The 22,665-nt window shown below is 42.6% G+C and overlaps 1 protein-coding gene and 1 long non-coding RNA gene across 2 annotated transcripts in view; one reads left to right on the top strand and one right to left on the bottom strand.

Moving 5' to 3' along the window:
• The window catches only part of prrc1 (proline-rich coiled-coil 1), a 35,372-nt gene extending 12,889 nt beyond the window's left edge, over positions 1 to 22,483 (bottom strand). The window contains exon 1 of the mRNA XM_085464647.1: positions 21,961 to 22,483. The gene's annotated coding sequence lies outside the window, so the exon portion shown is untranslated. The remainder of the gene's footprint in view (positions 1 to 21,960) is intronic.
• LOC146706485 (uncharacterized) lies at positions 10,219 to 14,894 on the top strand. The gene is made up of 2 exons (XR_014921568.1): positions 10,219 to 12,289; positions 13,488 to 14,894. It is a non-coding gene; the product is annotated as an uncharacterized LOC146706485 (long non-coding RNA).
• Positions 22,484 to 22,665: the final 182 nt, after the last annotated feature.

Below are 22,665 nucleotides of genomic sequence, written 5' to 3'. Positions count from 1 at the left end.
ATCTGGGGAAACATAAAGGCTAGATATATTCTCTCCAGTGAGTCCCAGGTCTGTGCCAGGGCCTCCTGCCAACGGTAAATGGCCTGTATTTGTATAACGCTTTACTTAGTCCCTAAGGACCCCAAAGCGCTTTACACTACAATAGGACATGATTGGTTGGGACACCTTGCCAAACCTGGAGGTGTCTGCCTGTACTGGCTCCTTTTGACTCTACTCAGAGTCCGTCCTGAGTGACTGAACTCTTCACCCTGTTGCTAAGGGAAAGTCCATGCAACTTTTAGAGAAAGCTAAATTTTTTTAGCCTTTAAAAGAACTAGCAATAACAATGTCAATAAAAAGATCAGGCCAAGATTAACGAATTTAAGTTGTTTTTTCACCAGCCATGCTCCATCTGGTTAGGACAAAATTATTTAAAAAAACATTGGGTATCAATTAAAATGTAAAACAATTAGATTAGTATTAGTACATCTGGTGCCAATAGCAATGATTATTTGGCAAATCTACTAAGCTCGGACATCCCTAATTTCTATACCTTACAAAATGTCATCTACATTATAACAAAACATCTGCACTTTCAGTCAGTGAGCTGGAGCCTATCATAGCAGTCACCGTGTGGACAAGTCACCAGCATGGCACTCCTGACAAAGAGTGAAACATTCAAGTATGTGTGTCCTTCGGCTCCTAGGAGGAAGTCAGAGTACCTGGAAATAATTCATACAGGCACAAGGAAAACATGCAACCAAGTCTACATAAAAAGACTTTTTGAATTCAGAACCTTCTTGCTGTGAAGTGCTAACTAATACATCATTGTGCTGTCACAGTGAAAAAGTTACTTTTGGTTGACCCCTTACACACAAGGAGTCACCACAGCAGGTAGCTTCACATGATGAATCTCAAAGTCTCAAATCTCTAGTCACTCTAAAAAGCTTTCAAGGTTTCTGACGATTCAGTTAATTATTTGTGTTTATTTATATTTATCCCTAGCAGAAACATCTTGTTATAAAAAGCATTAATGACATACACACAGTGTAAAACTGGTTTACAAAATTGTGAGTCAGGCGGCAGTCAAAGGTAGTAGCCCTGGTGATCCAATCCTTGGCTGCTGAAATTAGCTCTTGAGACATGGAACTACACCTTTCTGGCGAGGAAGTGTTGTGGAAATTTTAACAATAACCTGCAACTGACAAGTAATGTATTAATGTAATAATAATAATAATAATAATAATAATAATAATAATAATGTATACTTTATTTTTTACTTTTAACACATTGCAATGTGGAGAAATCGTTCAGATCAAACGCCAAACATTTTTATGAGGATGGACACCGCCCTGGACTCTTTTATACCTTTCCAGAACACTCTCAAACAAACAACATCTCTATATCTTCAGTCCCATCCTTAAAACCTTCTCTCTCAGAGAGAGAATTATGACCTTGTTTTCTGCTTAGCCATCACCTAAGGATTTAAATCCCTGATAAGTAGAAGGCGTCTCACTATCTGTTTTATGTCTCCCATTACAATGGCCTCACTGTGTGTGTGGAGCATAAGGCCCACTTGTAGTGCACATGCATACAACTAAGTGACAGGAGTGCTCTTGCTATTCTAAAGTGATATGATTAAAATATGTGATTAATGCATGAGAAAAGAAATCTGCCACCACAGAAGGAAACTGAGCTAGTGCATGAGATTGAGCTAGATATGGTTTGGCTCTACTCAGCAAACAGCTTGGGATCTAGAACCACCTTGAAGTATACCAGTGGACACTACAGCGGACACTACAGTGGACACGACATATGAAGGGAGTCATAAAGCTGCTGAACAGCAGCACTTCATTAAACAGGCAAGTAAAATCTACCCTGTTAAATATGCTTCATTCAAAGAGATACATGTTGAGTGAAATTATACTGGCAGAAGACAATTAAGGTAAATGCTTTGTTTGCCATTTTTATTCAGAAATGTGAAATTGTGGCAAGCAGTTTTATTCCTATAGGACATAGTTACCAGCATAAAAAAAGAAAATTTTATTATATTTTGGCAAACTAATCATAAAATGATCCTGATTCTGGCCCTGAGCTATTAGCAGTTTCTTTTAGAACAAACCATTTATAGGCAAATACCAAATCAAATCAAATCAAATCAAATCAGTGGATTACTTGATGTTAATGAAAATGAATTTGTCTTTTCCTTCCCTGACTTCAAAGCATAGTGACGGACAGAAATATGGGAAGTTAAATCACCTGTTAGGTTATGCTGTGTATGGCAGGCAGAGTTGCGGACCCAATATGGAGACTCAGAGACAGGACTGAGCTCAAAACAGCTTTATTTTGCTGGTAAATATGAATACAGTGGTCGCTCGTTTATCGTGGTAGTTACGTTCTAAAAAATAACCCGCGATAGGTTAAATCTGCAAAGTAGCCAACTTTACACACTTTATACACTTGTCTCAGACAGGCATGACTCTCTCAAACTCTCAAAGTTCAAACCTTGGTAGAAAAATAAGTCCAGTATTACAGAATGAAACCAAAGGCACCCACAGATGCCTTTGACTGTGAAAAACGTTTCATCAACATTGTTGTGTTTGTTGGGGAGAAAACTTACAAACATACAGTACAGCCCTTCAGAGTCACACTGCTAGCAATCAAAGATTTATGTAAAGTTGACAAGCTTTACGCATTCTGTACTGTACAGGACTGTAGCACGAGATTGATTGACAATGGTCTACAGCCAATCACGACACAGAATATAATGCACTGTAAAAAAAAACAACACACACACAAAAAGCATGTAAAATTGCTCAAAGGCCGTGAAAGATGAATCGCGTTATAGCGAGGGACCACTGTAACTTCACTGGCAGGGCCCCAGATATACAAACAGGTGGAACACGCAGCTAGAGAAAAATAACGATGAGGAGCAGGAGGAAATGCAGACATTATATATACATGATCTAATTGAGACAGGGAAGCAAATCTGAACATGATGCACACAGGACAAGTGACTATCAGAATAAAACAGGAAGTATGAGAAAAACACACTGAGACTGTTAGGTATTTTAGTACCATGGTAGCATTTACTGGATATTGTTTTATAGTGACATTATGCAGGAAAACTCTGTCATTCAATAAGGCCCCTTTGTTTTAGTTATTTTTCTCTTTGACCCAAGAATTGATGTGTGAGAATCACAGGCTGGTACAAGGTTGAAATACCACAGAGATCACTCCCTCAGCTACATTAGTTTCTTAATCTTTTAGACGCCTGTTGAAGGCCAAATGGTTTGTTTCAGATTTCACTAATGTAAGAACTCTTTGTTTTGTGCCTTGAAAATATGTCGCTGAGATAATCACAATTGTAGCTGAACTGATACACTACACAAAGGATGCTTCTTCACCCAAGGGCAGGAAGACGCTGCCTTATCTTGGTCTGTGCTGGTTTAAACTGATAAATCTGCTGTCTCATGAATTTTACCCTCTATATAAACTGTTGTACTTGTGAATAAAGTTGAGTCAATTTGGGAAGACAATCTGAAGCAGTCTCTGTTTTCTTGTTCTCCCAAGCTGCTCCCGAGCTCGTACTAACACGCTGAATGGCATGCTTGAATATTGCTTGAGAATATATTTGACTGTGTTACAGACTAAGGGACATTCTCTGCTGATAGGTGAAGGTACATTCTCTGCTGATAGACGTCCACGCCTCGAAGGAAGTCGATCCACGGATTAGGCCTTGGAAACCGTTTCCTTCAATTTTGGTGTCAGAAGTGGGATCCTGACGAAGGTAGGCACTCGTCTTTTATTTTATAAGACTGTGTTATGCCTTTCTCAGTGATCCACATAGAAACGGGATACGCTGACTTTTACTGCCTTACTTTCAGTTAATGTATTTTGTTTTGCACTATGCATATTTTATATGCCATTAGGTCATTTATTGTGAAAATTCTCATGTAGGAACTATTGTACTGCATTTTGGTTCCACTGGTGCACCTGAGGGAGATGCACGCCCATGTTGATGTGTGAGCATGGCAAGTTGAAGCAAGAGAAGCCAATTTAATTCAGAGAAAGTTGTTTCTTAAAAGTATCTGTAAAGTGCTCATTTCTGCCTCAAAGCATGGGTCAGCCAGCGAGGTATGTTTGTATGTTATATAGATCATTTTATGTCTTTAATTCACTCGTCTTACTATCTCATTGGATTTTATGTTATGTTTTAGTTCGACGGTGGCGTAGTTTGTGATCAAGGTGAAGCTGTAACAACCCCAAGATCTTACAACTAACATTAAAGCCAACTTCATGCCATCAGTAAAAGAACTCTTTATTGACTTTAAGAAGAGGTAGAAGTGATAGTCGAACTCGGACCTGCATGATTCCCGGCCCCCTGGTGGCAACATTGTGCCAGTGCACCAAGGACCAAGCTGCTGCAAATGTTAATGGACACACAAGTTCACAGTTGCTTCTTCATAAAGATGTCCAGAAGCCAGACATTAAAGTTTATGTTTGGAAAGATGACACAAGGAAGGAGAAACAATAAGGAACTGTGTTAAGCCTGACAACAACAGCATCACAAGTTAGCAAGAAGGGAATTAATGCACCCAAGTTCACAATTCATTACTCAAGTCAAGTTAAAGGGAGATTTTGCATCAACAAATAAATGCATTACAAGAAAAACAAAATGTCAGACACAAATGAGACAGAAATTGAAGCTCCCAGTGCAGAACAAGCTGCAAGGCAAGTGGATGAAACCTCTTTAGAGCAAACAGTGCAAATAGAGCAACGTAGAAGTGAAAGGTCTCGCATGCTCACAGAAAAAGGAAAAGAATTCCATAATCAAAGGTTACAAGGGTTGCAACGTCGCTTTGACAGTATTTATGACAGATGGAAAGCATTAATCAAGGTGGCAAAAAAATCTGTTATAAAAGGAGATCCACCTGACATTCTTGAAGGTCACATGAACGTTGTACAAAGAGAAGCAGCCAAGCTTAATGATATTTATGATGAATACAGAGCAATGGATGGACCACCTCATGATATGCGTTCCAAGCTAGACAAATGCACATCAGTGACTACAGTAGTTTTGCAAAAGATCAAATGTCACATTAAAGGAGAAACTCAAGAGGAGATTGTATGGCCTGATGCAGGCTCTATATTTACATCCTCTAGCTCTGTTAGTGTCTCAGTTCATAGTCCATTTAAAGCCAATACAGTTCTTTCTAATGGTTCCTCCTCCAAAAGACAAGAAGCTGCAGCAGAGTATGAAGCCACAAAGGCTGTGCTTCAGATAATGACAGAACAAGAGAAGTACAGAGAAAGAATGCAAATGCTTGAAGAAGAAGACAAACGCATATCCGCAGAGCAAGCAGCTGCTGCAATGTCACAACGTCTCCTAGAGGAAAAGGAGGAAACTGAGCGCAAGTTACAAAGAGAAAGGGAGAAAGCGGCCGTGATAAAGAGACAACAAGAGGAAAGTGCTGCAAGGAGGAAGTCAGTTGAGGACTTAAGAAGAGAAATTGAAAGATTGGAAAATCTGAAAGGACTCAAGGCAGCACAGGCAAAACTACAAGTTTATGAGGAAGACTACGTTTCAGTAAAGCAAGAAAGAGTCACTCTAAACCCTGCAAACTTACAGGTAACAGAGTCCAAGAATACTGCTAATTAGAGCTGGGCGATAGAACGATAACGATATGTATCGCGATATAACTTTTTCTCGATAGAAAAATTAAACTATTGCGATAGACCTCGCCGCTCTTGTCCTCTTAAAAAAAAAAACCAGCCAATCCAAATTACGTAGCGCAGAGCCGAACCAATCACAGCCGCAGCGCAGCACAAGTGCCAAGCCGCACATGTGTATTTGTTTGGGAAGCAGCCAGCCACCGTACCGCCCGGGTAATGGAGGAAATGAGTGTGCCGACTAGAAAAATCAACCGAGCGTGACCGAAGAGAAAACAGATGATGGTTCCAATGCCGGAGAGATTGTCGAACGGAAGAGCCATAGAAGTTCCGTAGTGTGAAGGTATTTCGGCTATTTCAAGTCTGACAAAAAACAGAGTAGCGTGCACTGTAAATTGTGCCGAAAGCAAGTCTGGAAATACAATAAACTGGTGCATGCGCTACGTCCACACGTACCCGGGTATTTTTGAAAACGCAGATTTTTCTATGCGTTTGCACCTTTCGTCCACACGTAAACGGCGTTTTTGGTCACTGAAAACGAAGATTTTTGAAAACTCCGTTTTTGCATTTACGTGTGGACTAGAAAAACGGAGAAAACGCAGCGTCAAAGGTGTGCGCATTTTTTGACGTCACACTGTGCGCCACGTTATTGTTTCGGTGAAATGAATTTCTACAATACTGTTACTGTTAATTCTACTCTCTGCAGTGTTTAAATGCTTACATATACACACAGTTACTGTCCCTCCACACATACGACTCGGTTCTGCTTCTATGCCCCAGCTTTGTTTACTTTTCCCACCGAGGCTTCTAGACTTCTGATTGGCCAACATTTCTGCACGGTTAGGAATCTAGCGCCACCTGCTGCTTTGGCATGTTCATAGCAGCGTTTTCCTTCATTTCTGCCTTTATGTGTGGACGGGATTATTTTTTTTTTAAACGAAAACGGAAAATCTCCGTTTTCAAAAATACCCGTGTACGTGTGGACGTAGCCTCAGTCTCTGACTGGAAGCGCTAATTCGTCATTCGGCTTTTGTCAGACTAAAGTAACTGTTAAAACTGTTTGAAAAGCTCAGCTATACAACAAGGAGAGATTGAGAATTTCCTTTTAGTTCTCAGTTTATTTGATATTGACAAAAGTTAGTCAGTTTTGTCTGTTCTTCTGTAAAACAAACTAAGATTTCTTTTTAGAATTAATATTTTGTTTCTAAGTGGAATTGACAATTTAGTCTGTTTCGTTTGTTCTATTTTGAAACTTAAACGCTTTAGCGGCTGCCTTTTGTGTAGTTTGCAATATTTGCCTTTATTTATCTGAAAAAGTCTCATGTTCCTTAAGTACATCTGCCCTGTTGAACTTATTATGGGAAATAAATATTTAAATAAAAACAAGCTGCTGATTATTTCACATTTTACTTGTGAGCAACAACACATTTAAATCTTACAAATATAGTTATTTGGCTTATATCGTGATAGATATCGTTATCGCCTGAAATGAAAAAAACATATCGTGATATGAAAAAATCTCATATCGCCCAGCTCTACTGCTAATCAACCCTTACAACCACGAAGAGAGTTAAATGTCACTTATGAGAGCACAGGTGAGCTTGTAAAGGTTTTGGCAGAAGCTATGTCAGCTAATAGACTGCCTATTCCAGAGCCCTCGGTATTTAGTGGGGATCCACTTAAGTTTAAGCATTGGAAGGCGTCCTTTCAGACTCTAATAGAGAGAAAGAACATTCCCACTGCCGAAAAGATATTTTTTCTACAGAAGTATGTTGGTGGCTGTGTTAAGGAAGCCTTAGATGGCTATTTTCTGATTGGCTCTGAAGACTCATATGAGGCAGCATGGAATATGCTCAATGAACGTTATGGAGAGCCTTTTGTCATTGCTAAGGCCTTTAGAGACAAGTTACACACCTGGTCAAAGGTCACAGGAAAGGATAGTGCAGAGCTAAGAAAGTTTGTGGACTTTTTACAAAGCTACCAATCTGCAATGACTAATAATGAGAATCTGAACATTCTCAATGATGGCATTGAGAATCAAAGACTTGCTGCTAAACTACCAGATTGGTTAAGTAACAGGTGGAACCGAAAGGCTACAGAGTACCAGCTGGAGCACAAAAGATTCCCACGTTTCAGTTACTTTGTAACATTCCTGTCAATGGAGGCAAGTATCGCATGTAATCCCATTACATCATACCAAGCCATAAGACAAAGTGACTTTGACCAACCAAAGACAAAACCTCAACCTACACCCATTCCTAAGAGACAAGATACAGTGAAAATCTTCACAACTAACTCTACTGAAAGAAGCATGGTCTCTTGTGTGTTTTGTAAAAGAGCAGGACACGGCTTACACAAGTGTCGTAAGTTCACTGAGAAACCTGTCGCTGAGAGAGTCAAATTCATTCAAGGTGAAAAATTATGTTTTGGCTGTTTAAATAGTGGCCATCTCTCCAAGAACTGCAGCAACAAGATGACATGCAACACATGCTCAAAACGGCATCCTACATGCCTGCATGAAGAAAGACAAAGACAAGAGGCAAAGAAAGAACCACCTAAAGAGCAACAAGTAAGTGAACTGAAGGAAACTCAGCATCAGGTAACACAGTCACAAGACATAGTCAATGAGACCACATCTAATAGAGTGACTCATGAAAGTAAAAACACACAGACATCTGCAATAGTCCCAGTCTACGTATCCACACAAAATGAGCCAAGTAAAGAAGTACTGATCTACGCTCTGCTGGACACACAGAGTGATTCTTCATTTATTCTTAATGAAGTAGCAAATAACTTGGACACAACCAAAACTCAAGTTAAGCTCAATCTATCTACAATGTCATCCAAGAAAACTACTGTACCATGCACAAAACTTGAAGCTCTGCAAATAAGAGGACTGTTTTCCAAGAAGAAACTCACTGTACCAGTTGTTTACACACGGGACTTTATACCCGCTAATCGTAGTCATATTCCTACTCCAGACACTGCAAGGGCATGGTCACATTTGGAGCATCTCACTGAACATATTGCACCCCCTTTGGACTGTGATATAGGACTCCTTTTAGGGTACAACTGCACACAAGCCTTAATGCCCAGAGAGGTCGTATGTGGTGAAGAAAACCAGCCATACGCTCAGAGAACAGATTTGGGTTGGAGCATCATCAGCTACTGTGATTCATGTGATACAGGTAATGATGTAATTGGAGTAAGTCACCGCATCATTGTAAAACAAGTTATACCAGAGACTGAGTCACCCACAAAACTAAAGAATAAGGTTCATTACATCTGCAAGACACAAGTAAAGGAAGTAACATTTCCAGATGTAATCAAAGCACTTGAATCAGACTTTACAGAGAGAGCAGTGGAAGAGACAAGCATTTCGCAAGAAGATGTCCGCTTTATTACAAAGCTACAAGAAGGAATAAAGCAAAAGCTAGATGGACACTATGAAATGCCACTGCCTTTCAAGGGCGACAGGCCAGATCTTCCCAATAACATGCCAAGTGCAATGCAACGTTTAAGTAGTCTCGAACGCAGATTCAAAAGGGACCAAAGGTACTACACAGACTATGCAAATTTTATGGCGAACATGATAGCATGTGGTGACGCAGAGAAAGTGCCGGAGAAAGAACTCTGTAATACACCTGTTTGGTATATCCCCCACCATGGGGTATACCACCCTCAGAAGCCCGGCAAGATACGTGTAGTCTTTGACTGCTCTGCACAATATCAAGACACTTCGCTGAACATGCACCTGCTTACAGGGCCTGACCTCACAAACACTTTGGTGGGAGTGCTCTGTAGGTTCAGGAAGGGCTCCGTTGCTGTAATGTGTGACGTGGAACGCATGTTTCACCAGTTTCATGTAACACCTCAAGACCAGGACTACTTACGCTTCCTGTGGTGGGAGCATGGTGACCTAAGAGTTCCACCCTCAGTCTTTCGAATGAAGGTTCATCTCTTTGGCGCTGCTTCTTCTCCTGGCTGTGCCAACTTTGGGTTAAAACATCTAGCCACGCAAGGTGAGGGAAAGTTCACTCCAAACACTGTAAGGTTCATTCAAAGGAACTTTTATGTAGATGATGGACTTGTTAGTGTTATGTCAGAGTCAGAAGCCATAAAACTAGTCCAAGAGGCAAGAGAACTGTGTAGCACAGGTAAACTAAGATTACACAAGTTCATATCAAACAGTGAAAATGTGATAAAGTCATTGCCGAGAGAAGAGTGTGCAGAAAGTATTAAGGATTTAGATTTGGCACTTGGAGAGCCATTAATGGAAAGGGCTCTTGGTGTTCAGTGGTGCGTTTCTGCTGATGAATTTCAGTTCAGAATAACTGTAAAAGAGCACCCAATGACAAGAAGAGGAATTCTGCGCACAATAGCATCAGTGTATGACCCACTGGGATTTGTGGCACCGTTCATCCTAAGAGGAAAGCAAATCCTGCAACAGCTATGTCAAGAGAAAGTTGGATGGGACGAGCCACTCTCAAATGATCTCAGCACACAGTGGGAATCCTGGCTCCTAGATCTTCAAAACCCTGCCAAAGGTGAAAGTTCAAAGACATGTCTTACCTGCAAACACAGACATTGCACAGTGTGAATTACACCATTTTTCAGACGCTAGTGTGACAGGCTACGGAGAGTGTAGTTATTTAAGAACAGTAACATCAAAGGGTGATGTTCATTGTGCCCTAGTCCTGGGAAAGGCACGTGTAGCCCCAACCAAGGTCACTACTGTCCCTAGACTTGAATTAACGGCTGCAGTAGTTGCCGCAAGAACAAGTGCAATGTTAAGAAATGAACTGGAGATAAGTGATCTTGAAGAACACTTCTGGACAGATTCCAAGGTAGTGTTGGGATACGTGAATAATGATGCAAAGAGATTTCACGTGTTTGTGGCAAATAGGATTCAAAGGATACGGTCACTCACAGACCCACGACAGTGGCATCATGTACCATCTGAAAGTAATCCAGCAGACCACGCATCAAGAGGACTCAGTGTCCAACAGCTACTCAACTCTAACTGGTTTAAAGGTCCAGAGTTTTTGTGGCAAAGCGAGCTACCTGTTGAAAATGGCAAGTTTACGGAAGTCAAGCCCAATGATCCAGAGCTAAAAACAGTACATGTGTTCAACACCAAAGTAGAAGAAAGGAGAACAATACTAGACCGTCTCACCAAATTCTCAGACTGGAGAAGAGCGGTTAAAGCTATTGCTCGTCTACAGAAATTTGTGAAGGATTTTAAAGGACTCACCCAAACAAAAGGTGAAAACACAAGTGTTGAAGACAGACAAAGGGCAGAACTGTTCATAATAAAACTTGCACAAGAAGACACATTCAGCAAAGAAATCAAGGACTTAACTAGAGGAAAAGGACTGTCAAACCAGTGTACCTTGATAGGCCAGTACACAAAACTGTGTTATTGCTAGAAGCAGAATGAATGTTAAATTGTAAACATGTTCCTATTATAATGTTTATGTAGAAATCACAATAGTTTTGTGATTTGGTGGGAGTTTTACTGCCTTACTTTCAGTTAATGTATTTTGTTTTGCACTATGCATATTTTATATGCCATTAGGTCATTTATTGTGAAAATTCTCATGTAGGAACTATTGTACTGCATTTTGGTTCCACTGGTGCACCTGAGGGAGATGCACGCCCATGTTGATGTGTGAGCATGGCAAGTTGAAGCAAGAGAAGCCAATTTAATTCAGAGAAAGTTGTTTCTTAAAAGTATCTGTAAAGTGCTCATTTCTGCCTCAAAGCATGGGTCAGCCAGCGAGGTATGTTTGTATGTTATATAGATCATTTTATGTCTTTAATTCACTCGTCTTACTATCTCATTGGATTTTATGTTATGTTTTAGTTCGACGGTGGCGTAGTTTGTGATCAAGGTGAAGCTGTAACAACCCCAAGATCTTACAACTAACATTAAAGCCAACTTCATGCCATCAGTAAAAGAACTCTTTATTGACTTTAAGAAGAGGTAGAAGTGATACTGACGAGGCCTTCTTCAGTGGCCCACATAGTAACAAGTGGGATACGCTGAGGAGCCTTCGTTAGTGGCCCACATAGAAACACAGGAAGTTGCCTGTTGTTTTGTAAATTAAAGCAGAAAGGACACAGGAAGTTGCCTGCTGTCATAAACTAAGAAGTTGCTCACCAGCAGAAAGGACACAGGAAGTTGCCTGGGGTCATAAAACGAGAAGTTGCTCGTTAAAAAGTGAGAAGTTGCTCACTAAAAAGACAAAATTGCTAGCAAAAAATCAAGTAGCCTCAGGTGTGCCACAGCAAAAATAAAAACTAACTTAAATCCTTCAAAGCGTCTAAACCCCTCTGGAAATCACTGACCATGGGTCAGAATAATTCAAAGACCTTAGACGGGTCCGATAAAAAAATCAAAATTAACTGTAAAACCGAAAAAAATAAAATATAAAAATAGCGGCTCAGTACGACTCCCACTTCCGGTTACGTTTAACCCACGCTCGCGAATCAATGAAGACTTCCATGATTACGTATCCAGAACATGCGGAAGTGCTTACGTGACTGATTTCGTCTCGAACTTAAGAACTGTAAGTTTAATGCATCCTAATTTATTTCCGGAGCCCTATCCCGAACGATTATCGCCAGAAAACAGGTCAGTAGAAATGTTAAATACTATTTGTGATAAGGAAAGTAGGCTGATTAAAAAAGTCCTGTAAAAAATATATGATAGAATGTCGTGATGTGATCAATCGCATGCTACCGCTATGGAAAAAGGGACCCGAGCCAGACGTAAATGCTTTAAATCAAGCCAGTGTAGGCTCTAGTAAATCCACTGCAGAAAAAACTAGCCTTATATGCCCATCCGTTCAACCTACGGCTCCGCCGCCTTATGATGCACACTCCCAGACTATTTAGAAACAAATGTTGACCTAAAATTCATACAAGAGCAAGCCTCTGCCTTAGATTACACTTACTGGGAAAGTAATGATTGTACCTTAGATAACAGAGACGGCTTATACAAAAACCTTGAGGGTTTGATTGCCCTCCCATCTTCACTACTGCCAATCCTTGTCCACCATTTTCACGGTGTGAGTCATGTCGGACAAAGAGGGGTAATAGGAGCAATAAAATCAAGATTTGTAATCGAGAAAACATCACACGCAGTAAAACGCATATTAGCAACCTGTCTAACATGTGCACGAACTAATGTAGGAAAACCAAAAGCAAAACATCAGCATTTACCACAACCAGATTTCCCATTTCATACATTACAAATTGATTTTACACACATGCCAGCACAAGGAAGCATCAAGTACTTACTGGTAATAGTGGACCAATTTAGTAAATGGGTAGAAGCTTACCCAACATCAAAAGAAACTGCAGAAGTAGTCTGTCAAAAGTTGTGCAATGAAATAATACCCAGATTTGGAATACCTCACCAAATTAACAGTGATAGAGGACCTTCATTTACATCAGAAGTAATTCAAAAGTGTGCTAAAACTCTAGCAATAGACTGGAAATATCATGTGCCATACCATCCTCAGAGTTCAGGAGTTGTAGAAAGAATGAATAGGACCATAAAAAATCGCCTGACTAAAGCAATGATAGAAACAGGAATGACCTGGATCAAACTACTTCCTCAAATCCTCTGCGAGATTAGAATGACTCCATCCGCAGCAACCAAATTATCTCCATTTGAAATAATCATGGGAAGACCGTTTCCAACACCATGGTCAGCCTCCAGAGGGGCACCGCTATTGGAAGGGGACATAGACACTGCATTGTCTGACTATGTTCATAACCTGGTAGAAACACTGAATAATAACTATCAGAAAGTTTGTCTCTCTCAGCCTCTCCCTTCCATAGATCCAACCCATCCGTGGAAACCAGGAGATGCGGTGTTGGTAAAGTTGCTAAAACCAAGGGCACTCGGGGAGGCCGCGTGTTCCAGCCCCCAGACTGTACTTGCAGTGACGAGAACCAGCATCCTAACAGACGGACAACCTCAGTGGATTCATGCCAGCAGGGTTAAGACCAGCCCCACCAAACCACCTAAGGCGTCGGATCAAGCAGACGACATCTCCGGCGAGCCAGCGCCCGGATCCAATACACCTACACACACACAATCACTGATTAACACACAACGCCTGAAAGAGCCAAGACTCAGAAAGCCCTTTGATCCCCCGCCTGAACAACAACAAGGTACTCGAACATCCAGCAGGAACAGAAAGCCTAGAGTACCACACAATGTCTAACCTGATAAAGATAGACTCGTTTCATCCTGATAATGGAGAAAATGAAATGCCCATTGTCATCACACGACGCTTATACGGGGTCTCTCGAACCTGGGACCAGGCCAGGAGACGACTAAAGAACTGTCTTTTTTATATATTTAGGTTATTAATCATATCTACTGCATTAACCTTAGGATTTTTATTTACTATTTCGTATTGTAAAGTGCAACCCTGTTCACATTTCTGCAAGCCACATTTTGCTGACAATACCTCATGCTCCACTTGGCAAGACACCCACCTAGTACACTCCTCACGTTATAACCCATATAGCTACCAGTACAGCTACTTCAATGTATTTGCAATTAGCACAAATTGATCCTGAGGATGTGCCAGATGTTACCAATGATGTTCCTGATGTGTATATTGAACATTAGGTTGTGAACTATTACATTTTATGATTTGCTTTTTATATTATGTTATTACATTTGTGATTTTTCCTTTCTATTTGAGTTATTATTTTAAAATATAATAAAAGAGTGGAACTGTTAGGTATTTTAGCACTACGGTTAGCATTTACTGGATATTGTTTTATAGTGACATTATACAGGAAAACTCTGTCATTCAATAAGGCCCCTTTGTTTTAGTTATTTTTCTCTTTGACCCAAGAATTGATGTGTGAGAATCACAGGCTGGTACAAGGTTGAAATACCACAGAGATCACTCCCTCAGCTACATTAGTTTCTTAATCTTTTAGACGCCTGTTGAAGGCCAAATGGTTTGTTTCAGATTTCACTAATGTAAGAACTCTTTGTTTTGTGCCTTGAAAATATGTCGCTGAGATAATCACAATTGTAGCTGAACTGATAAACTACACAAAGGATGCTTCTTCACCCAAGGGCAGGAAGACGCTCCCTTATCTTGGTCTGTGCTGGTTTAAACTGATAAATCTGCTGTCTCATGAATTTTACCCTCTATATAAACTGTTATACTTGTGAATAAAGTTGAGTCAATTTGGGAAGACAATCTGAAGCAGTCTCTGTTTTCTTGTTCTCCCAAGCTGCTCCCGAGCTCGTACTAACACGCTGAATGGCATGCTTGAATATTACTTGAGAATATATTTGACTGTGTTACAGACTAAGGGACATTCTCTGCTGATAGACGTCCACGCCTCGAAGGAAGTCGATCCACGGATTAGGCCCTGGAAACCGTTTCCTTCAACTACTATGAACAAATATTCTCTAAATATATTATTAGCCCCTCTCTTATTATTATAAACATTTAAATAGTGATAGGGCCCAAATAAGGTGACTCTCGGGCTGTATAAGTAGGTCTCTGGTCTCTGTTTCATTCGTATTCTTCTAAGCTACAGAAATTTTAATTTAATGTGACTGCTGGTGAACCTTTAAAGAGGTTGCCTCCTGGGGAAAACCCAGAGCTCTATCAAACAACAGTAAATATTTTTACCATAGCAAAAGTTAAACAGAAGATAATTTCTGAATAGTAACCATAAACTAACACCACTCTTGACCTGAGTGGCCTTGGCCTCCAGAGTCACCCTCTGGTTATAGTTCCTGAAGAAATTCGGTGTCACATCAGTGGTGCCAGCTTACCAACAATCTGCATGTACTGCTTCACTACATCCACGAACCTACTCTGAGGTCTTCCTCTTTTCCTCCTGTCTGCAGCTTCATATTCAACATCCTTTCTCCAATATATTTACTATTCCTGTTATATACTGATTTCTAATCACATCCATCCTTGTTCAGTACCAATGAAAATCTTAACATCCTCTACCCTTCTACCTCCTGCTGTGCCTCCTGTGTTTTGTTACTACCACTTTTCCATATTACCCCTGACAGTAATCTCCACCCACTCCAAAATGCCTTTACTCTCTTGTACAATGTGTGTTGTTTTGGATGGCTGACCTCAGGCATTTAAACTTATTTACTTTCACTATCTTTACTCTTTGAAAATTCACTTCTCCACCTATCTCCCTATTATCCAGACAAGTGTATTCTGTCTTGCTTCTACTGGCTTGGGGGCGCTTTTATAAAGGAAGCAATCCTTGTTGTACGTTACATAAAAGACTTCCTGGATTTCTCAACACAGCACATCACACCACTACTAGTTACTAGCACAATTTAAAGAAATTCGGAGACTTTTGCAAAGTACTGTATAACAAAAGGGTCCAAATAATACAGATTGAAACCAGCAGAAGGAGAAATTCCAGAAAAGAAATGGTAGAGAACTGAATTCTAGGAATACACAGGACACATGACAAGTCACAAAGGAATGAAAGATGTAGATTAATTCAAAAAAACATATGGAAATTATCAGTTAATAATAGAGGTGAACCTAACAAGGACAGTGCAATCATCAAGAAGGAGCAGCACACACAAAAACGGAAAAAAACACCCTATCATATAATTATTTCTGGTTATTTTAAATAAACAGAGTGGCAAACTTTGCTTAAGCCGCTTACCTTAATACTGAGCTCTGTCTTCTTACAGTTTGAACAGATAATTTGGCCATTAGTGTGGCTTTCTACTCAATTTCCCTATTGAGCTGTGCAGTAATAGATCAGAGAGGCTGTTAACCAGTGTTGGGTAAGTTACTTTAAATTAGTAACTTAGTTACATTACTAGTTACTTCTATCAAAAGTAACTCAGTTACTTCAAGTTACTCGTTACTTTCAGAGTAACTAGTTACTAGGGAAAGTAACTTTGGTTTTACTCAGAATTCTCTTGTTAATGTGTTGCTTCCATAACTTTGCCAGTCTTCTTGTCACAGGCTGGGTCTCTGACCCAGCGCTCTGAGTTCATGTTTGTATTTGTCTCATTTTGTTATGTGATTTAGTTTGTGTTATTTCCTATCTGCCTTTAGTTTAGGCAGTTATTGTTCCTGGGTTTTCTATGTTTTGGGGTTTTGTATTTATTCATCACATATTAGGTCTGTTAAGTTGTGTTGTCATGTTTTAGTATTTCCTGTTTTATTCTGACAATGTCATGTGTTCTTTGTTTATTGTATTTAGCTTTCCTCTCCTGGTCCTGTCATTAGGTTTATGTCTGTCAGCTGTTTTCCCCCATGTGTCGCCACTTCCCCTGATCACCTCATGTCTGTATTTAAGCCTTTTGTTTTCTTCATGCCATTGTCAGGTCGTCTGCTCATCCATGTCTCATCTCCAGGTACCCATGTCAGTTCATTATGTTTAAGGTTTTTCATGTTTTGTTATTAGTTCACCCAGTTTAGGTTATTGTTTAGTTTTCACCGATGCCCTATTATTTTGTACCCTCGTTGCTAACCTCAATAAACGGCTTGTTTTGTTAATCCACACCACGTTTTGGTCTGCGTTTGAGTCCTCCTCTGCAACACTTACGGTCTGCCCCAGCCAGACCGTGACAGTACGACCTGACCACTATGGACTCAGCAGACCGTGAGCTTTACGAGCGTCGGGAGGCAGCCTTCGCCCAGCTGGAGGAGGAGCTCCGCTGGAAGCCGTGGCGCGCCCCCGACTATGAGCGGATTTTCCACGGGACTCGGCTAGCTCTCGGAGGTCCCAAGAGCTGCCGTGAGTCCCCGCCTGTTTCCAAACCTCGTCCGCTTCAAGTGGGAGTTTTTCGCGTGGCTACAGGCGCTCACGCTCCAGCCTCGTTGTTGCCGTGTTGTGCACCGGGGGCTCAGTCGCTCGCTCCGCCGGCTTCCTCCGCTCGAAGGAAGCGGCGCACCCGTCGCCATAAACTGGACAATGCCGAGCACACGGTGGTGAGTGAAAATGACTTTTATTCTCACGTCCCGTCTGACATTAACAACAATCGGCTCACTTCCGATCCATGGGGAATTTCCCTTATGGATGACGACGTGGACTGGGAGGATCCGTTTTGTTTTACTCCCTCTACGCAGGGAGGGATGAAAGACAATTCCCGCTCGCTTAAGTCTGCACATGCGGTTAAAGGAAAAACTGTTAACACTTCTACCAGGTCTACAACACTCAGTTCAGGATCTGTCAGTTCAGGTTTTGTTAAGTCTGGTTCAGTCATCCCCAAGTCAGCTCACTCTAAGACCGTTAACCCAAGGACTGCTAATACTAAGACTGCTAAACATGAAGTGGACGGCGGATTCATTTTTGATAGATCCGTTTTTGTCGACCCAATACATATTAACCCTAAGCCTGCCGTTTCTAAGACTGTTTTTTCTGAGCCTGCTCCTTTGCCTGTTCGTGTTTCTGCTGCCAGGGCAGCTCGGGCCCAGCGTACCCCTGCACCCGTACCAGTTCCTCGGGTGAGGGAGTCTGAGGCCCAGCTGGTCCCTGCTCTGGTTTCCAGGCCAGCTGAGGCTCTGTCCGTTTCTGCACCCGTACCAGCTCCTCGGGTGGGAGGGGCAGTTGCCCAGCCGTTGCCGGTGCCTGTCCCGGCTTCCGGGGTAAGGGGGGCTGTGAACCAGTCCACCCCTGCACCCATGCCGGTCCCCAGGGTGAGGTCAGCCAGGATACAGCCCGTCTCCGCACCCGTACCTACTCCTCGGGTGGGAGTGGCTAGTGTCCAGCAGGTGCCTGCACCCGTTCCTGTTTCTACTGAAGGCTCAGGAGAATTCAGTCCGCAACCAACACCACCATCACTACTGCATGCTTTTCAGTCTATAGCTCAGTCATTAGCTCTGTTAGCAGCCCAATCCATAGTTCATTTTCCTGTGTTTCCGTTAGCTCAGCCCTTAGCCCACTGTGCAGCTCAGCCAGCTCCCCATTGTTCAGCTCAGTCATTCGCTCCATCACCTGCTCAGCCTTCTGTCCAGCCGGTGGTCTCTACACCTGCTGGTCATGCTTCGTTTGCTGGAGGTTCAGGAGAACCCAGCCAGCTTCATGCTTCGTCTGCTGGAGGTTCAGGAGAACCCAGCCAGCTTCATGCTTCGTCTGCTGGAGGTTCAGGAGAACCCAGCCAGCTTCATGCTTCATTTGCTGGAGGTTCAGGAGAACCCGGCCAGCTTCATGTTTTGTCTGCTGGAGGTTCAGGAGAACCCAGCCAGCTTCAAGTTTCGTCTGCTGGGGGTTCGGGTGAACCCAGCCGGCTTCAAGTTTCGTCTGCTGGAGGGCCCGAGGAGCCCATCCAGCCTCACGCCTCGTCAGCTGGGGGTTCAGGAGAACCGCACCAGCCTCATGCCACGTCTGCTGGAGGGCCCGAGGAGCCCTTCCAGCCTCATGCCACGTCTGCTGGCGGGCCCGAGGAGCTCGTCCAGCCACCTTCTGCTTCTGCTACGCCTGGTCCAGCTTCAGCCTGTGCCTCGCCTGGCCCGGCTTCAGCCTGTGCTTCACCTGGTCCAGCTTCAGCCTCAGCTTCGCCTGGTCCGGCTTCGTCAGAGTCTTCATCTTCGCCTGCTCCGGCTTCGTCAGAGTCTTCATCTACGCCTGGTCCAGCCTCTGCCTCTGCTACGCCTGGTCCAGCCTCGGCCTCGGCCTCAGCTCCTGCTTCTGCCTCGCCTGCTCCAGCCTCAGCTTCTGCCTCGCCTGGTTCGGCCTCATCCGAGTCTTCCTCGGCTTCTGCTTCTGCCTCGCCTGGTCCTGCTTCTGCCTCGCCTGGTCCTGCTTCTGCCTCGCCTGGTCCGGCCTCTGCTACGCCTGGTCCAGCCTCTGCTTCAGCGTCGCCTGGTCCTACGGCTGTTATGCCGCCGCCCAAGCCTCGCTCTGCACCCGGGAATCTTCGGCCACCTGCTGGACGTCACCGCCGTCGAGGTCGGCCACCTGAACTGTTTCTACGCCGTTGCCGTCCACACGGTCGGCCACCTGAACTGTTTCTACGCCGTTGCCGTCCGCACGGTCGGCCCCCTGAACGGTTTCCATGTCGCCACCATTGCCGTCCGCACGGACGGCCCCCGGAACTGTTCGACCATGGACTTCTGTGCCGTCGGCCTCCGGGCCGGCCCCCTGATCACATGAACTATGATTTTCTGGACCGTCACCCTCCGGGTCGGCCCCCTGAGGAGTCATGAACTGTTCCCTGCGCTCCTGTGATTTTGATGGACATTTTGGTTTTTTTTGGCCTTGTTTCTGGCCCTCCGTCCTGGACCCCCACCGCCCGCCCTTGGTGGGTTGTTTTTGGTTTTGTTTTTCGAGGTTTTGGGCGTCTGGAATCCGCCCTTGAGGGGGGGGGCTCTGTCACAGGCTGGGTCTCTGACCCAGCGCTCTGAGTTCATGTTTGTATTTGTCTCATTTTGTTATGTGATTTAGTTTGTGTTATTTCCTATCTGCCTTTAGTTTAGGCAGTTATTGTTCCTGGGTTTTCTATGTTTTGGGGTTTTGTATTTATTCATCACATATTAGGTCTGTTAAGTTGTGTTGTCATGTTTTAGTATTTCCTGTTTTATTCTGACAATGTCATGTGTTCTTTGTTTATTGTATTTAGCTTTCCTCTCCTGGTCCTGTCATTAGGTTTATGTCTGTCAGCTGTTTTCCCCCATGTGTCGCCACTTCCCCTGATCACCTCATGTCTGTATTTAAGCCTTTTGTTTTCTTCATGCCATTGTCAGGTCGTCTGCTCATCCATGTCTCATCTCCAGGTACCCATGTCAGTTCATTATGTTTAAGGTTTTTCATGTTTTGTTATTAGTTCACCCAGTTTAGGTTATTGTTTAGTTTTCACCGATGCCCTATTATTTTGTACCCTCGTTGCTAACCTCAATAAACGGCTTGTTTTGTTAATCCACACCACGTTTTGGTCTGCGTTTGAGTCCTCCTCTGCAACACTTACGGTCTGCCCCAGCCAGACCGTGACACTTCTAGCTTGCTTACTTGCCACAAGTGCACTGTGCCACCTACCAATAGAAAGGAAAAAATAATGTGCACATTTCCACGAGAGAAATCCCACGCCTGATTCTATCCTAGCCTGCTTTTTACATCCAACACAAAAACTGCAGTCGAGGTGCTTTCGATTGTACTCAGAACTCGGAAATTCTGCCTTCTGAATAGGAAGATGTAGGTAACACCAGACTGCAGATGAGCTGCTTACAGGGCTGGACTGGGACAGAAAAATCGTCCCGGGCATTTTGACTAGAGACCGGCCGCCATTATAGGGAAAAATCATAAAGCCTTTGAATAAAAATAAACACTGTTGTGACAGTGATGTACACTGTCCTGATGGTATATATGTATCAATTTATCAATTGTTTGTTGCAAGACTCAGATAATTATTTTTTTACAAGTGAGACATTTTAAATGAGAATAAGAAAGTATTTCTTTGTGCCCCACTTTCCCTTTTAATGCCCTACCTGGCCCCCTGGCAACACTTTGCTAGACCCGCCCCTGCACAGTTACCAGCTGTCAGCTACTTAGAAAAGGATCCTGGTGTTATTTGTCTCTCAGAAACAGTTCATAACTTCCCTTCAACTCATTCATGTTAACTAAAAGGTAAACCTGTTTCTCCATCACAGCTCTGATGATCCAGTAAGGACATCTCCTGGTTTCATCCTCATGTTTCCCTCTCATCACATAACCAAACCATATCATGACCAGCAGGTTTACAGCTGTGGCTCCAGCAAACATCAGCTGATAGTAGAAATTAATATTAAATAAATTCTAACAACAGCTGATCAAGCTTAAAAGTGCAGCTGTTGTTTAGCGCGACATCCGCTGGTTTCCTCTTTCTGGCGCAAAGTGGGCGATAAATAAACAAGAGAGAAAAGCCGATCAGCTGATCATTGATCAGTTTCATGATTGAAGTAGAATCAGGAGAGAGAGAGGGTGAGAGGATGAGAGAAGAAGAGGCAGCTGTGCAGCAAAGACACAGAATAACTGCAGCTTTGTGTCTTTTTCATTGTAGCTGAAGTCCAGGACAAACTGTTCCTTTTCACCTAAATACGAAATACATGATATTTTCTCTGAATACGAGACGATTCTGTTTTTTATGGGACGGTTGGCAACTCTAATAATTAACCTTATGAACAAAATAAAGTTCAACATCAGTAACATAGCACCACCCAGCTGTATAGAAACTCCGTCATGCTAGCTAGCACGAAGTACGAAAAAGTCAGCATAACGAAAATAAACTCCAACTAAACTTGGTTCATATCTGACCCAGATGGACTGCAGGTTATAACTTCTTACCTGAAGTTCAGTTCACCTGACACTCTCGGACCAGCGGCTGCTTCGGGTCTCTGCTCCTGCGTCCCTTTTCCTTCATCCACCTGCTGGCCTCCACCACTTGCTAATGTTACTGAATCTGTGGAAGCTCCGCGATGCCGCCACACGAAGTAACGAATAACGAGCCTATTTAAATCCCAGTAACGAGTAACGCGTTCCCGGTTTTGGCATAATAACTAGTTACCGTGCTCGTTACCACAATAATAACGTAATTACTGTAACGCGTTACTTAATAACGGGTTAGTCCCAACACTGCTGTTAACATAGCCTCTTTTATCCACCTCTCGCGGAGACGATTACAGTAGTTAAATTTAGTGATATCTTTTAAAAGTGGTCTTACTTAATATACCAAATAACTGATGTTTTGTTCAATATTGTGGAGTTTAGACACATGAGGCTATTTGCAGCGGAAGGTCAAAATAACTCATTGTCTTTGGTTTCCTTACTTCCCTACTACTTTCAGCTGTGCTATATCATTGCAGACAGAATGTACCAGCCGCTTCTCACTATTTACTTCCAGAATACAGTCGTTCTATTATCTTTTTAAATAAGGGGTGAGGCTCAGCATGCCCTCCCACTCATCTCCACAACAACTGTCACATGATTTCACTTCCACAAACACGCGGTCATGTTGATTTTAGTAGGCAGTAAAACAGGAAATATTTAAGT

This window comes from Copadichromis virginalis, linkage group LG7 (assembly GCF_057382275.1).
Source record: "Copadichromis virginalis isolate Kocher_CV1m ecotype Utaka linkage group LG7, C_Virginalis_male_GT1.1, whole genome shotgun sequence".
In the NCBI taxonomy this organism is placed as follows: Eukaryota; Metazoa; Chordata; class Actinopteri; order Cichliformes; family Cichlidae; genus Copadichromis; species Copadichromis virginalis.
Note: the sequence above shows the minus strand (reverse complement) of the source record. Positions and strands in the feature narration are given on the sequence as shown.